General features: G+C 39.8%; 1 long non-coding RNA gene across 1 annotated transcript; it reads left to right on the top strand.

Annotated features, from left to right (window-relative positions):
- Nucleotides 1–12,415: 12,415 nt before the first annotated feature.
- On the top strand, nucleotides 12,416–13,070 carry LOC102296791. The gene is made up of 2 exons (XR_006054414.1): nucleotides 12,416–12,823; nucleotides 12,903–13,070. It is a non-coding gene; the product is annotated as an uncharacterized LOC102296791 (long non-coding RNA).
- Nucleotides 13,071–17,078: the final 4,008 nt, after the last annotated feature.

Raw genomic sequence — 17,078 nt, 5'->3', positions numbered from 1 at the left:
TTTCTTTCTTTCTTTCTTTCTTTCTTTCTTTCTTTCTTTCTTTCTTTCTTTCTTTCTTTCTTTCTTTCTTTCTTTCTTTCTTTCTTTCTTTTAACCTCTGCATTGCTCTCTCTCCCTCCCTCTCTGGTGTGCCAGCTAACAGTGTCACAAGCTTCACTGCTTTACCAATTCCATCAAAAAGCTATTTAACAAACCGCAGACCTGGGCAGCCGTGCCTGCGATGCCCCCGCTATACCTTTACACACACGCCTCCCCCCCCCCAAGCACACACACCTCTTCCTCTTAGTGCCTTTAAATCTGTCAGCCTCTCGTTTTTCTATCGTTTCCATCCCAGTGCTCCTTTCCTTAGTATTCTCACTCTGTCTTTGTTTCTTGATTTCTCCTGCTGTTTTTTTTTTCCTTTCCTTTGCTCCTCGATCTTAATCTCTTTCTGGTCTCTCTTTTCACATCCCCTTCTGTGTAACTCCATCTCTGTCGATTCACTCAATTTGAAACTGTTATCTGGAGAGGAATGAAACCTATGTTCTCCAGTTTTCTGTTAGTGATCATATATAGATACTAATATGAATGCACAAGTTGAAAACAAAGGTGCAGCTCTTTATATACACAACTTTAGTAATCCTCACACTGTTTCCTTACATTACAGTGTTTACTTGTAGATTGTAGAAAAGAAGGTCATTGCATTTTATAAGAAAATGCAAGAAAATGCTTTTTAAAAATAAAGCTTCACATCAATCTGTGTCATCAGACAATGTGTGTATTTTATAAGGAAATAGTCTTCATATGGTGCTTTTCTAGTCTTACTGACCACTCTGGTGGTCAGTAAGACATGGCCAATTTAAGATAACCAATTTACCTAATATGCATGTCTGGAAAAAGAACATTTGAACCTATTACTCTGGTTCTGGCCTCCTTACACTGGCTTTTAATTGAATTTAGAATCTATTTTAAAATCCTTTTACTGGTTTTTAAATTCTTAAATGCTCTGGCACCTGTGTATTTGTCCAATTTATTGAAGCCCTGCATCCCCCCAGCTCACTCTGGTCAGCTGAGCAGCTGTTGCTCTCAGTCACTAAATCAAGGCTGAAACTTAGAGGAGACCGAGCGTTCTCTATAGTGGACCCGAAGCTTTGGAATGATCTTCCTCTTCACATTAGGCAATCTACATCAGTGGTGGCTTTTAAATCCAGATTAAAAATGGATTTTTATTCGTAACTGAAAGTGTTATTTTATTGTTATTTATTTATTGTATCTATTATTCTTATTGTATTTTTATATTTCTGCTGTACAGCACTTTGGTCGGCCATGTGTTGTTTTTAAAGTGCTATATAAATAAATCATGGTATGGTATGGTATGGTTTTTGTACTTTTTGTGGAAGAAAACCAGAGCACCCACGCAGACACAGAGAGGATATCCAAACACCATAAAAATGGCCCAATGACCAGGAGATGTTAACCATTAAATATCACGTACAGCACTACAACAAGCTGTGTGTGTACATGGGTGGCTGTCCCAGATTCCACTGAATGTTTGGCCCATTTCTGAGTTTTTCTATGGGCAACATCTGGACTTCATTGAGAGCCTTGAGTCATGAGGAGTCTGGCTGCCTCAATTCAGCTACAGATCCACCTTTTATGTGTCAAATATAAGGTGTATGTTGCATTCTTTGACACGTCTGGCACATGCAACACTTACCCTAACCCAGGGCTAGCCTACTTCATGGCTTTTCAGCATGACTGAAAACCTGCAGTTCCTGGAGTGGCCTTTTGAGGATGGCATCCATAGTTTCCCATGTTCCATATTTTTAACAGCATTAAAAAATATGGAATAAAAACCAGGTTTGGGGCAAATGGACATTTTCCTAATTCATTACAGTGCTTGTAATTTATATTTACTTTTAAATTGGATTACTTGATGAAAGCTCTGACCTACTGTGTAATCTAGACAAGAAGTCTGTGTGACAAAAGGTTTTTGTGACATTTTTGATGAGTGAAGCGAGTATTTTATTGTTAATTACTTAGGACTAATTAGCAACCTGACAATAAGGGGTTTCTCTTTTATATATAGTCTGTGCTTTGGCTTCACTATAATAGGATTCTTGTAAAAATAAATTACTTTTATGAAAATAATATTTTTATTTTTACATATTCATTTAATTTTCATGTCAAGTCGGTCTACCCAACCCATGGGCACAAAATGTCAACCCATCCAGCCACAGACTGTGGCCCAATTTCACATGAAAACCGTGGACCTGGCAACCCTGTCCTGTGCCAACATTCACCTGGAAGCACAATTAAACGGTGCCGCAGTTTGACTCTCAAGGCAGCCAGGTCATGTTGGCCTGGCTGATCATTATCTCTCTTTCTTTTAGTCACTGAAGTCAGGATGAATGTCTCTGTTTGTTAAAAGCGCGCGCGCACACAGACACCGACAACAGACAGGTACAGAGACTCCTGAAAAACATAATAAAGGATTAAAAACATATTGATTAGAGAAAAGATGCTTTAAAAATAAAACATCAGTAGTATAAAACAATATAATATAATGATTTTATAGTAATAGTACAATATTATGGTTCTCATTCTGCTGGCCTGAATGACCAGTGGAAAACATGGAGTGAAAACACACTTCATAGGATGAATATGATTTATTTGTATTTGTTGATTTATTTTTTTTCTTGACATGTGAGCTCTGCTTTTTCTCTTACTGAAGGAATCTCTTACTGGAGGAATCATTTTCTTCCATCAAAACCTTAATTTCAGTAGCATTTCCCAACTTCTCTGAAATATTTCTGGCTGTAGAAGATTGTGCAGCATGCCCTCCTGCAGACTTTTTGTTTTATTTCCAACTTTTTACCCATTTTCTTATGGCTTTGGGTGCAGTTTAAGTTCACATTAATCTTAAAGGGATCCAATTGTTGGGGTGACTCTTTGGGTACCAGTCATTACTCAGCAGTGCTCTGTGCTGCGAACATTTTGTTCCTGATAGCGTTGGGTGACACCACAACCAGCAAATCTTTTCGTGATCACAGTGAGCGGTGACAAGCCATTTGGGGCACCTGGGGGACGGCCACACCTGCTGGAACAAGGGAAAAAGTGTTGAAGTGTTGAAATTAATATATGTCTGGATAAATGTGCATCATAAAATACTTGGCTACTGTTGACATTTTGTACTATTTCATCACTTAAGGCCAGTGAATGGTAGAATATTAAAAAAAAGCCTAAATTTTGCAGTAGATTGTTTAATTACTTTCATCTTGGGAAGATTTAACTATTTGTTGAACCACCCCAGGTTGTAGAGCTGGCTCTGCTCTGGAGTTGTAGCAGGGTGTCAACTTGTCAGCCAACTGCTCATTGCCATTGTAGAAGCATTGCAGAATCATACCAGCTAAATGCAAATTAAAAATGAAATTAGATGACAAACCTGTTATCTTTTATCCAAACCTCTTTTTTTGATAGAAAAACTCAGAAGTAGTCAAATTCAATGATCTGACACCTAAAATCTCCTGCTGTGCATTATACACCACCATCAAAGTTTGTGTTTTAGTTTTGGTGAGTGAAACGTTTGAATCTTATTAGTCTCTTACTTAACACTGACTATCAGATAACTTACCGCTCCACTGTGGCCACTTCTGGCTCCAAAAAAACAACAACTTGGTGATGGCTCCAGCCACATGGGAAACAACTTGAGCTAAGAAGAAAGTAAATGATATTTAGCGACTTCAAATTAGTGCTGGCAACACAAAATGTTAAACTGTTCTCAGTGGAAACACTTAAAATGAGCCAGATTATTACTTAGAGATGCCTCTAAGTTTGCAATGTGCTCTTTGTGCAGAAAACAGTACCATATTTTAAACAGCACTGGATTATAAGGCACATTAAGTGAAACAAAATCAGATAAGTCAAACTTTACTCAAATCATTCTTCTTGCTTCCTCCACTTCAATACCATTGATTCATTAATGCTGAATTCTCTCGCAGCTGCTCTATTCCTGTGTTGTTGCAGTATATGAATGACTAACCTCATATTGTGGATGGATTATCTCAGTTGTTCTCCTGACTGAAGTTTGGTCGGTTTGCAGCATCCTGCCATGCGATTTTTTTTGTCCATAACCATCGGGAACCCTCACATTAACTTTTATCAAGTGGAAAAAAGTTAGCGTTCATCTTCCAGCTTCACTGTTTATGTTAAGCTAACATAGCTGTGTCGCTAGCGATCATGTAGCACATCATTTTATACCAGCTAGTCCAACTTCAGTAACCCTACAGACATCACTGCTGTTTAGTTTTCTGTCTTCATTCATGTTGGAAGTGATAGTTGAGCTGTACGTTTTAATTTTTTCAGAAATCTCAGTCAGAACATGGTATATCATGTTTAGGTGGAAACTAGCGAGCTAACTTCCTGCTAACTGTTAAATTTAATACATTTTGTTTTCATGGATGCCTGGATGTTACACTTCATTGTTACGCTTGGTAAAGTAGCAACGCTGATCACTTTTTTAGATGAAAGAATTTAGACAGTTTTTAACTCTCAGTGATGCTGTAGTGTTCGTTTGACTTTGAGGCCTGAAGTGGACGGAGTACCCAGGTTACTCCGCGAGGCTCCTGACTACGGTAAGCGTAATGTTCCAACAATCTATCAAGCAGTGCGGCTTTTTAGCTTACCAAAGTCGTACTAAAACCTTTTTGACACATTTTTGAGCGCTGTGTATCACATAAAATCTGTTCGAGGTCAGTAAGCACAACCCGAATTCATACATAAGGTGCAACGGATTATAAGGCGCACTATCAATTTTTGAGAAAATTAAACGATTCTAAGTGCACCTGATAGTGCAGAAAAACAGTAGGTATCAGGTAGGGCTTATTGCATGTTTCCCTACTGCAACATGGCTTGACTGGCAGTTTGCCAAGCACTCTTGATGTCTTCTATTCAAAGATGCGTAGCTCCAAAACAAACTATGTAGAACTTGACCAGAGCAGTTGTTGTCAATTTCTTTGGCTTTTTAAATTACTTCACACACACATGCACATGGTTCAGTTTAGGTGTTAGATGATGACTTCTGTCTGAAGAGGTCTTGGTTGTTTGGATGTTTCACCCCTGGCATATAACTCCCTTCATGTTCTTGTGATGGTCAGAAGGTGTTGTTCAGCAGGAAGCCTGAGATTGTGCTGAGACAAGGGGGAAATGTCAGGGGCATGGACAGTTTGGACATTCTGGCTGACAGCAGGGCGCAGTCTGTTTTTGCTACCCGTCATATCCCTTCTCATTTTCCTCTTTCTCCTTTCCTCTCCTTGCTTCCATCTTATATCTTTAACTTTCATATTAAATCTCTGTCTCCTTCGTTCTTTTTGCTTCCCTCTCTATTCCTCTATCTTTCGCTTTCTCGCCTACAGTGCTGGCTTGAACTAAGCAGCACTGACAGTAATAGACATTGAATTACAATTAATTCTGCCTCACTCGATTTGCCAATAGTCATCTTGCTGAGAATAGAGGAGGAAGGGAAAGAAGAAAAGATGAGATAAAGGTTGAGTGAAATTAGAGTGATTAGAGTAAGAGGAAAATAAAGAAGAAGCAGTTATGCCTTTGATAGCATTTCCATGTCATATTTTACAATGTTGTATTAGTGTTTGTTTATTTGTTGCAGTCATATCGCAATCACGCCCATTGAATTTGACAGATAAAGAAGAGAAAAAAAAAACTAAGGGAGGGAGGAGAGGACAACAAGGGAGCACAACAGAAAAACTGCAACAGTTTAAAGGGAATTGAGTGTTTTATTGTCATTTTGTGAGTGTGATGGAGCGAAACACAGAAACAGTGTTATTTCTGGAGATAACAGAGATAGATGATGTAAGTTAAACTGACAGTGAGATTTAGAGAGACACTGAAACATGGGGATGAAGATGTAACAGCTCTCTCCTCGCAGCAAGCTGGACTCCACCTGGCAAGGTGACATGGGTAATTTCTTAAATCCCAACAAACCAGCTGTGCACAAGCCAGTGCACAGCTGGTAATCAAAGAGCAGATCTAAAATAAAAAAAAAGAAAGAAAAATAATAAAAAAAGAAAATAAAAAAACACAGTGGCAGTTAGCAGGCACAGGAAGATGAAGGAGAGGAAGAGAAGTATGAGAAATGAGAGCTCATCCTTGGTGGTCAGTCTTTTTCCAGTGAGCTAGCGCTTTCCTGTGGATGAAAGCTTTGGCTTGAGCAGAGAAGCACAGCGCTCTGCCCGTGGATGTCGAATTTGAAGCTTTAAACAGGTGGCACACTACTAGCTGGCATTTGGAGAGCTGCGCTGCAGGGCAGCATTTGCAGGCTTTTGCATTTCTGCGCTCCAGGCAGACTTTCCTGGGATGGCGATGGGCTTTTTCCTGGAAGTCGCATTTTCTCCTTTTTCAGTTGCTCTTTTCTGCTCTCTTCTGTTTTTGTTCCAGGATGACAGCAAACCCTGCTCTGTCCTCACTCTCAGTTTCACTAGTGTCTATAATGGGACATTTGTCAAATCATGCAGTGAATCACAGAGCAGAACAGGCTACTGGGCTCAAATACAACCACTTTGTTCTCTTGTGTTATCGTCAGCTTTTTCTGCTCGGCCGAAAAAAAATAATAAAAAGAAGACCATTCTCTACAAAAATGGGCTTTTGTGGGTTTATTTGTGGATGTACATTCAACATGTCATCCGAATTCAGGAGTACACTGGTTTTTATTCAAATCGGTAACTACAGCAGCTTGTTCCCTTGATCAGTGGACATTCACCGGCAAAAGGAAGTAAACCATGAAATCGCCTGCTGGGGTGTATGGATGAAATGCATACATTCAGCGTCTTGATTTTTCTTAACCGACACTAGTTGTCTACCTGTGTTCTGTTATGCTGTGTTGCAGCAGCAAGCTTTGCTAAACATGTGTTTGACCCAAGTACTTGTGTTTCAAGTACTTGGGTCAAATAAGGCCATCAAACATGCCTGACTCTGTGCAGTTCTTTATTTCTTATACAAATCACTGATTGCTCTTCTGATGCTGGAAATAAGGTTTATGAGAGCATGGGGCTATAAACAGCACAGTAAAACTGCTGTAAACCAAAACAATCAAATGCAATTATCATTAAATGCATTGGATGTTTTATCAAAGTATAGCTAGAAGATAAAGTGAATATTGTACTAGTGAAAATGTTATGTGGTCAATGATTAGAATACTTATATTTTCATTATGGTACCTTTGGGAGCATTTTAACAGAATTATTGTAATATAGTGAAAGCTGGTATTTCAGGAGTGAAATTCTTGGATTTGTTAGTCTGTGACTTATTAATAATAATAATAATGGATTGCATTTATATAGCGCTTTTCGTGACCCCTCAAAATGCTTTACAATAGCACTATTCATTCACTCTCACATTCATACACTGGTGAAGGCAAGCTACAGTTGTAGCCACAGCTGCCCTGGGGCAGACTATCTATCTATCTATCTATCTATCTATCTATCTATCTATCTATCTATCTATCTATCTCTCTCTCTCTCTCTCTCTCAAACCATTTCAGGTGATGACATCATGAAGCTCATTGAGAGAAGGCCAAGGGTTTACAGCACTGTCAACAAAGCAAAGGTTGGCTACTTTGAGGAATCTAAAATATAAGCTACATTTAGAGTTATTTATCATTTTTTCCTTTGCTACATAATTCCATATATCTTGCTTCATATATTTGATGTCTTCAGTTTGTATATACAATGTAGAAAGTAGTAAAAATAAACAAAAACCATTAAATGAGATGTGTCCAAACCTTTGACTGTGAGTGTATACATAGTCGGTGAAACCTCTGTTATATACACAATGCTGACTAACTTTTCTCCATAATGAATAAAGGAATGCTCTTCTCTTTAAAGCCTTTTATTGGATGACAGAAAGGGATTCATGTTATCTGCTTTTAATGGACACAGCAGTCAACTTTGCTGCAGGATGCGCATTAAGAAAAGCAGCTGAGTGTTTGCATTTCCTCTTCTCCGAGGCCACGCAGCTTTGCCCCTCTGTAAATGTAGTCATTTATTTATCTGTTTATGTTAGCATGAAAGCAAGTTAAACTAAACAGGAATAAAACAAGCAACACCACAAGAAAGTTCACAGGTTACATACCCTACAGCAGGGCTGCCCAATCCCAGTCCTCGAGAGCTACTATCCTGCAGCTTTTAGATGCATCCCTACTCCAACACAGCTGAATCAAATGAATGGCTTGTTATCAGGCCTTTGCCAAACACGATGGCATGCTGAAGAGGTAATCAAACCATTTGATTCAGCTGTGTTGGAGTAGGGATGCATCTAAAAGCTGCAGGACGGTAGCTCTCGAGGACCGGGATTGGGCACCCCTGCCCTACAGGATAGTAGATATTGGAATAATTAAAATTTAGCTTAAAAAAGAAACAAAGGTAAAAAGGTATAAAAACTTCAAAAGATAACTTCATAAGATAAGAGATATTTATCAGTGTTACTGTTTTTGTTCAGCTGCACATATCTTCCTGTATCCCACCTCTCAGACTGAAATCAGTAAAGTATGAAGTGACTGTATAGATTTTTAATGGTAAATCTTCATGAACCACAAGCTTACATGCAGCTAAATGAGTTCTGCAACACCTGATGATATCTGCACTTTAAAAAGAACCCCCTTCCTCCTGCACATCTGAATCCGCTAACATAAAGTGAAGGTGGTGACACTGCTTCTGATTTTTCTGATGAAACCTGCTGCAAGGTTACCTCGTGTGGAGCATCTCCGGTACCTCATTTATAAAACTTGACTGCCAATTATACTGTTCTCTGGACTCCTAGTGGTAAAATCAGAATTTTAATGAATATCACATTACAATATTCACACAAAGCCACAGTGTCTCTGTGTTGTGTAAGTTAAATGATGTCTGCAATTGGATCAGCTATATATATATAAGTATATATAAATAAATCCTATATAGTAATATGATATAATAAAATATTATAGGTGTGGTGACTATAATATGGTTTCTAATTAGTTTTTTATATTATTATATGTATATATATATAATTATTAACTTAATATAATTATAGTGATTATTATTTAATTATAATATAGAAAGTACGGAATATGTTAATATTATTGGCATACAAGATTATCTCATATATCCATCTTCTTCCACTCATCAACAGTCTAAGCAGAGAAGCCCAGACCAGACACTGAGGCGTTCCTACACCAGTCGAAAGAAATAATCTCTCCAGCATGTCCTGGGGCTGCCCCAGGGCCTCCCGGTGGGACACGTCTGGAACATCGAACCCGGAGACGCCCAGTAGGCATCCTTGACAGATGCCCAAACCACCTCAACTGGCTCCTTGTTGTGGAGGAGCAGCGACTCTACTCTGAGACCCTCCCCGATGGCCATCAAATCTCTAAGGGAGAGGCCAGCTAGCCTTCAGAGAAAGCTAATTTCTGCCACTTGTATCCGTCATCTTGTTCTTTTGGTCATACCCAAAGCTTGTGACCATATGTGAGGGTGAGGACGTAGATCGACTGGTAAATCGAGAGCTTCGCTTTTACACTCAGCTCTCTCTTCTCTACACCGGACCGGTACAGCATCCACATCACTGCAGCAACAATCCGTCTGTCGATCTCCCGATCCCCTCTCCCCTCACTTGTGAACAAGACCCAAGATACTTAAACTCCTCCACTTGGGGAAGTAACTCGTCCCTGACCTGGAGGGGACACTCCACCCTTTTCCGGCTGAGGATCATGGCTTCAGTATTGGAGGTGCTGATTCCTCTCCTGCTTCACACTCAGATGCAAACCACTCCAGTGCTAGTTGGAAGCCACCGCATGAGAAAGCCAACAGAACCACATCATCCGTGAAAAGCAGACACGAGATTCTGAGATCGCCCAGGTGGAAGCCTTCGGCAGCTTGGCTATGCCTAGAAATCCTGTCCATAAAAATTATGAATAGAATCAGTGACAAAGGGCAGCCCTGGCAGAGTCCAACGCCCACTGGGAACAAGTCCAATTTATTGCTGGCTATGCGGACCAAGCTGTTGCAACGGTTGTATGAGGATAAAACAAAGTCACAGGGATCAAAATCTAGAGACCAAGGATGGGTGAGCATCTTTTGTTTATCAGTCCCCAAAGACAGAGCCACTATGTTTACACTGTATTGTATGGTTTTCAGTGCTATTCCTTATCCTTATCCAAGCCTTTGGGCTTAGTTTGGTCTCTGGATCCTATCCAGTGCCTCAGATTTTATGCACAGTGATAATCCTGGAAATAAAAGCTAGAAGTTGGTGCTTGATCTATATGCAAATTTGAGGTTCATAGTAAAAGTTGTCGAAGACAGCAAATAAAACATTCATGGTCTTGGTGGCTAAATTTAAATCAAATTTCAGTTTATGAGCAGAATCATGAAACTTCAGACCCTACATAGACTCACCAAAAAGATTGTTCAGGTCTCAACGACCTAAAACACATTTAGTAAATGTTGTAGAAGCCATAAACTCACTAGTAAACTGAGGTAACTGATCAAGGTAACTGATCAAGTAAGAAGTAAGGTAATGTTTTCACACTTTAATATAATCTTCTTCCTTCTTTCATTCCCATGTTTTATGCAGTTAGTGGAGTTTACCTCTGTTGTCCAATACAAAAAAGTATTTTTTTCTATTTGACAAAAATCTATTATCATGAAATAGTTCCATTTGTCATATAAAAATCATAGATTTACTTACATTTCCAAACTGCTTTCAAGGAGAGTTTTGTCTAAGAATTTATTTGTACCCATTTTGCTTCTAAAGTCTAACACTGTATTCACATTTACGGTTTTGACTTTGACTTTATTTACTAATTACACACTCCATTTCACCATTTAAACACTCACATTAAAAAATTAAATACATTAAAAAATGGTTGTTGAAAGTGAATTAAAGCACTGATGTCACAGGAATTCAAAACAAGCAAACACATCCTTATAAATGATTCAAGAGAACAAGTGTCTTTAACTTTTTTCATTTTTATCTACTTTCTATGATAAAATGTCAGCATTCAGAGAAAGCCATTATAGATTCTTTAATGCACTTCTGCTTGAAGACAATTTTCTGTCTGCCTCTGTCCTGCAAGACGTTTGAGTTCTCCCCCCTTTTACTGGTGGATTTATACTTGCAGATGCTATCTCTTTGTACTTAAATAAAAGTCAAATGGATAAAGTTCTGCAGGCCTTGTAGAAACCTGAAAGGCTCTGAGTACTGGCTCCTTTTATAAGCACAGCAGACAGCTTGAGTAATAAAAATTGTAGATTAAAGTGACTTCAAGTGAAGCCTTCACTCCTGGTTTCAAGCCATCATTGTGTTCCCACAGTCCAAGGTCCTCCCTGCTTTTTCTATTCTCTACTAAAATGGTTCTTATGCTATGGATCAGTAAACAAAATGGGCCATGGGCCAATAAATGGTCCCTGCATGGCAGGAATGGGACTATTCTTTCCACAGATTGCTCTGGGTGTTTGAGAAAAAATGTTCTCATTTAGTTGTGGAATCTTAAAACTACTGAAGCTAAACCAAAATGGTTTGGAAACCTTTTTACCTTTATACTTGAGAAATCACGTTACTCAGTCACCACAGCATGGAATGTGGCAGTGTAATCCAGCATGACTAATGTGAAGACTTTCGTTTTTAGTTTGAACCTTTATTACAGGTGGCAGCATTTTAGCAACGCTGGGGTCAGCATAAATATTGTCAATGGTCAATGGCAGAGTGGGGATGTTTTCTGAGATCTGAGATATGAATCTCTCAACTTTGTGTCCTTAGATCCTTAGAGAGCAGGCTTCCTAGCTACTTTTGTAGTTTAGCAATTCATCTGTAGAGTAGTAGGCCTCAGCTGCCATCACTATCTCAAGAGGGCACGCAGCATCCTACGGGACTGCACACACCCAGGACACCGGGTGTTTAAGCTGCTGCCGTCTGGCAGGAGGTTCAGGCTGCTGAGGTCCCGAACAAATAGACTCAAGGACAGCTTTTACAACAGGGCAATAGCCCTGATCAATGCAAATAGCTGACCTGACTGGATACCTCCCTGGACTTTTTAGGGGGAGGTAACAATGTTTAAAACGATAACAATAATATTTATATTTATAACAAGGTGCAATAATAATTAATGTGCAATAATAACAGTGTGCAATACACATACACTTATTCTTCTTTTTTATACTAAGTTAATATACTGTGTTGTGTTGTTTGTTACGTTGTGATGTGTCATATCGTGTCGTGTTGTGTTATATGTAGTGCCGACGTAGGACAGTTTTTCCAATTTCATTGTACTACTGTACTATGTATGACTGTGCAATGACAATAAAGAGTTATCTTATCTTATCTTATCTTATCTTAGCAAGCCGTTAAATCTCATCGTACAGCAAACACTGGACAAATGTTACTTTTTGTCATGGTCTGGTTGGGCACCTGCAGGTCTCAGACAGCGGCTCCTCCTCCTTTAGGCGGAGTCCGGTTGCCCCTCCCGGGCTGACCACCTGTGAGCAATCGTGCCAGCGGTATATCAGACCTGCGCTCTCAACCCCTCATCGCCTGAGTATCTGCTATTCCCATGTTAGTTCTGTGGAGCATCCTAAACCTTGTCTTAACGCCGTGTGATGACTCACCTGTCCTTTCTTGTCCTCAGTGATAGCACCCGGAGTGGAGATCTTGTTCCCCTCGCTCCCATCCTCCTGGACCGGGGCCGCCAGCTGCTTACACAACGTGGCCTGCCGGCCCACCGCTCACCTGCCTGCCTCCCCACGCCTCGACCGCTTCCGGATTTTCCGCCCCACCTGTCCCCTCCATCTGAAACCAAGTAAGGCAATTCAATTCAACTGCGGAGGATTGTTGGTTGTCTGCTGGATCCCTCTGATCGTGATCTCCTCTTGTTCCAGTGCCCCCGGCCCCTGCCTAGTCCTGTTTCTACCTCCCCGCTGTCCCCGCTGTCAGCTGTCTCCTAGAGGTGTCTAGGTCGCCCTCATTATCCCTGACGAACCCTACGCGCCACTAGTGTGGTGGCGTCGCTTTATGTTTTACCTTTGTTTACCTGTGGGCGGAATAAATCATTTGTTTTCAGTCACCTCACTTCCGGGTTGGTTTCTGCGCCTGTGTCCATCCCTGTTCCCTCGTGCCGCTGGGCCGTGACACTTTTGAAGTCTTGAATCCACAGTTGTACTTAATTTGCTAGCAACGAGCTGGTGAATTAGTAACCCAACAATGTACTTTATCCAAACCTCTGATTCACAAGTATAACCAAGCAGATCATTTTTTAAATTTTAATAAACGGCTGTTAAATAAACAGCAAGTGAAAATAATCCATTATCTTCCAGGAAAGGAAGACCTAAGCTAGCATTAGCTCACCAGCTAGTGTTAGTGTTTTAGCAGAGAGCTCTTTTTTTGTGCTGTGTGTTGCTGTTTGTTGTTGTTAATGAGTGTATGCTAATTCTTAATCAATTTTCTAACTTGGCAGGTTATATCCTGCTGTGGAGAGGCTACTGCTAATGGGACCGTATGCTCGGTCTGAAATCATCTTTAGGAGGGTGACAAATTTGATACATTTTATAGTAGAGTGGGGTTAGAGTTAGAGTGGGGCCTCATCTTTCCTCAGCCCTCAGCCTCAACACCGGCTCTCCACAAGGCTGTGTACTGAGTCCCCTACTGTACACTCTGTACACACATGACTGTGTTAGTTCCCACCCAGACAACGCAGTCATCAAGTTTGCAGATGATACCACTTTGGTGGGGCTCATCTCTGGGGGAGATAAGATGGGGTACAGAGCTGACGTTCAGAGGCTTTCAGATTGGTGTGTAGATAACAACTTGGACCTCAATACAACCAAGACAAAAGAACTGGTAGTTGACTTCAGAAGGAAGAAATCTGAACTGCAGCCTGTCAGCATCAATGGCGAGTGTGTGGAAAGGGTCTCCAGTTTCAAGTTTCTGGGCGTGCACATAGACACAGACCTCCAATGGAGCTCTAACATCTGTGCAGTTTTAAAGAAGGCCCAACAGCGTCTCCACTTTCTGAGAATCCTCAGAAAAATGGACCTGAAGAAGGAGCTGCTGACCGTCTTCTACCGCTGCTCCATTGAAAGTGTGCTGACATATTGCATCAGTGTGTGGTTCTCCAGCTGCACCACAGCACACAGAAAGGCACTTCAGGGAGTCATCAATATGGCCCAAAAAAAATTTGGACATCCTCTTTCCTCCCTGAAGGACCTGTACAGCACTCGCTTAAACACCCAGGACACCCGGTGTTTAAGCTGCTGCCGTCTGGCAGGAGGTTCAGGCTGCTGAGGTCCCGAACAAATAGACTCAAGGACAGCTTTTACAACAGGGCAATAGCCCTGATCAATGTAAATAGCTGACCTGACTGGCTACCTACCTGGACTTTTTGGGGGGGAGGTAACAATGTTTAAAACAATAACAATAATAATATTTATATTTATAACAAGGTGCAATAACAATTAATGTGCAATAATAACAGTGTGCAATACAAATACACTTCTTCTTTTTTATTACTAAGTTATTATACTGTGTTGTGTTGTTTGTGTTGCGTTGTGATGTGTCGTGTCGGGTCGTGTTGTGTCATATGTAGTGCTGACGTAGGACAGTTTTCCAATTTCATTGTACTATGTATGACTGTGCAATGACAATAAATAGTTATCTTATCTTATCTTATTTCTAATGTCCAGATGAAAGTCAAGGGCTCAGTGCTAATCACTGTTATTTCACCTGTCGGTGGTTTGTATTTTGACTGACTAGTGTGTAAATGATAACTTTGTGAAAAAAGACAGCCGAAGATGTAAGCTGAAATCCTTCCTTCCTGATCAACCTGTGTAAGTTGATGCTTTTAAAAATTTCCAGTTTTGGAAAGATGTAGAAATTCAGGAATGGATGCTTCCCAAAGCTTTGATGTTGTTCCCCAGCTGCTTGTGTTGAACATACTCATGTCTTAAGGTCAGAAGAGTTAATATGATGCCTTCTTCAGTGACAAAAGTTGAGGTGGAATCTTTTCTAATTTCACAGTAGCTGTGCTGCATTTCAGTTTACTTGAAAAATGTGTTCATCAGTCTAGAATGAACAGGTTTGAGCTTAGAGCTCATTCGGGAGGGAGGGCACAGGAGACAGCTCAGCCCCCTGCTGTTTCCACTGATGTGTGGTGAATGAAAAGCAGTTCCACAGTCAATAAGTTCAAGCTTGAACACATTTATATTGGTTAAACCAAACAGTGATAAATTGTTGAGCATTTAATACCTTGTTGTAATCAGTGCCTGAAATTGCAGGGGGTCCCAGAAGGAAGGCTAATATTAATGTAATAATGTTTTCTGGTTGCCTGCTCTGGGGCAGCTGTAGACAAGTCCCAAACCTGGCCTAGGTGAATAAATGCTGTTGTGATTTTTGTTGTAATTGTAAAATAAGTGGTTGTTTAAGAAAAGCTCCTTGTCTCAATAAGCATTTTATGGCTCAAATACAATATTTCTTATCTATATAAGATATGGTCTATGACAACTGGAAAAAAAGAGATGCTTCGCAATCCATTTTATTTAAGGTATGGATCAAAATACAGTCGATACCCATTTATAGTTGTGGTCAGATGTTTACATACACTCATCATGAGCATGAATGACATGGAAATTTTGGGCTTTTATTAATTTTTTGGAGCTGTTTGCTTTTTTCAGTCTGATCAAATTGGTTCAAAAGCTACATTTCCTTGGTGGAAAAAAACCTTTAGCACAGTAGACGACATTACATTTAAGGGACTTGGGAAATAACCCCAATAAACTGTGACTCTTTTTTATTTTAGATAAACAACTTCCGTTTACAACTCTCCAAAAACTCAATTTAATAAAAACATTCAGTTTACAGTGTTGGCCTTTGTTACTTTTTTATTTTATTAATTATTGACCAGATATAAAACAGAAGCCAACAATTTGCATGAAAGATCAGTTTTTAAAGCAAACATCATGAGCAAAAAAACAAACACACACAAAAAAAGATAAAAAGTAATAAGAGATGAAATGAAGTCTCATCAAATAAACAGCTGCTGGTTTCTTTCCAAGTTCTCAATTCTCCGAGCTCGAGGTCCTGCCAGCTTTTTGTTCTACTTCATTGAACCTTTAACTGTTGAACTGTATACTACTGATGGGATTTAACTGTATTTATTTAGCAGTGGTAAAAAATCAGAGCAAAAAAACTGACTACACTTGCTAAAACCAAACGAAAACATATCCATTCCAAAAGAAGTGCAAATCGAAAGGTCAGAAATCAGAAATGTGTATTGGCTCTGTAGAATTAAACTGGGAATGTCTGGGCTGCAGCAGAAGGGAGTTGTGTGTTAGTTACTAAATCTAAATCCAGTGCAGGATCCACCTCTACTATTGCAAATGTCTCAATTTCTGAATTACATACACTGGCAAAATCCATGTCAGAAAAAGAGCCCTACAGACCTACAATCTTAAGCTGTTTATTCCTTTTTCTCACCTTTTTTTGTGATCTCAGACTTTTTAAATTATAAATATAAAGGGATATAAGGGATATATAAAATGATAAAATAAGACTGTTACTACAGTATGACAGTTATCAATGATATGAAGTGACCTTTTCCGTGTTTGAGGCTCGCCTATTTCTGAAAAGACAAAGTGGAACCTGCAGTACGTGGCTCAAGCCGTGGTTACAGCATCAAGTGGAAGAAAATCAATCTCATCTTAAAAGGCTCGATTCATAACAGCTGTCAGATGCTTGCTGCTTCCTCTAGGGCCACGTTTGTTAATGTAGTGATTTATAGTACTCAAGATGTTTAAGGTTTACTATAAAATAACTGTAAATCCATAGTGCTCAACAGTGCTTTGTAGTACGACTCACACATTCTGGTTTTGCAGGTAATAATCATTTCTCAAACTTTTTTTTGTTAATAATCTATCCCTCATCTCTTTATTAATCTCATCTCTCTATTCTTCTTCTTCTTTCATTCCACATGTCTGTCTTCCTTTCTCCACCCCTGCTCTCTATCTGTCTCTGGTTCTTTGCCATCCGTCTGCCTCTGTGCCTGAGGTGCCAGTTGCTATTTG

The sequence above is a fragment of the Haplochromis burtoni genome, unplaced genomic scaffold (assembly GCF_018398535.1).
Source record: "Haplochromis burtoni strain Fernald_Lab_line unplaced genomic scaffold, NCSU_Asbu1 Contig_57, whole genome shotgun sequence".
In the NCBI taxonomy this organism is placed as follows: domain Eukaryota; kingdom Metazoa; phylum Chordata; class Actinopteri; order Cichliformes; family Cichlidae; genus Haplochromis; species Haplochromis burtoni.
Note: the sequence above shows the minus strand (reverse complement) of the source record. Positions and strands in the feature narration are given on the sequence as shown.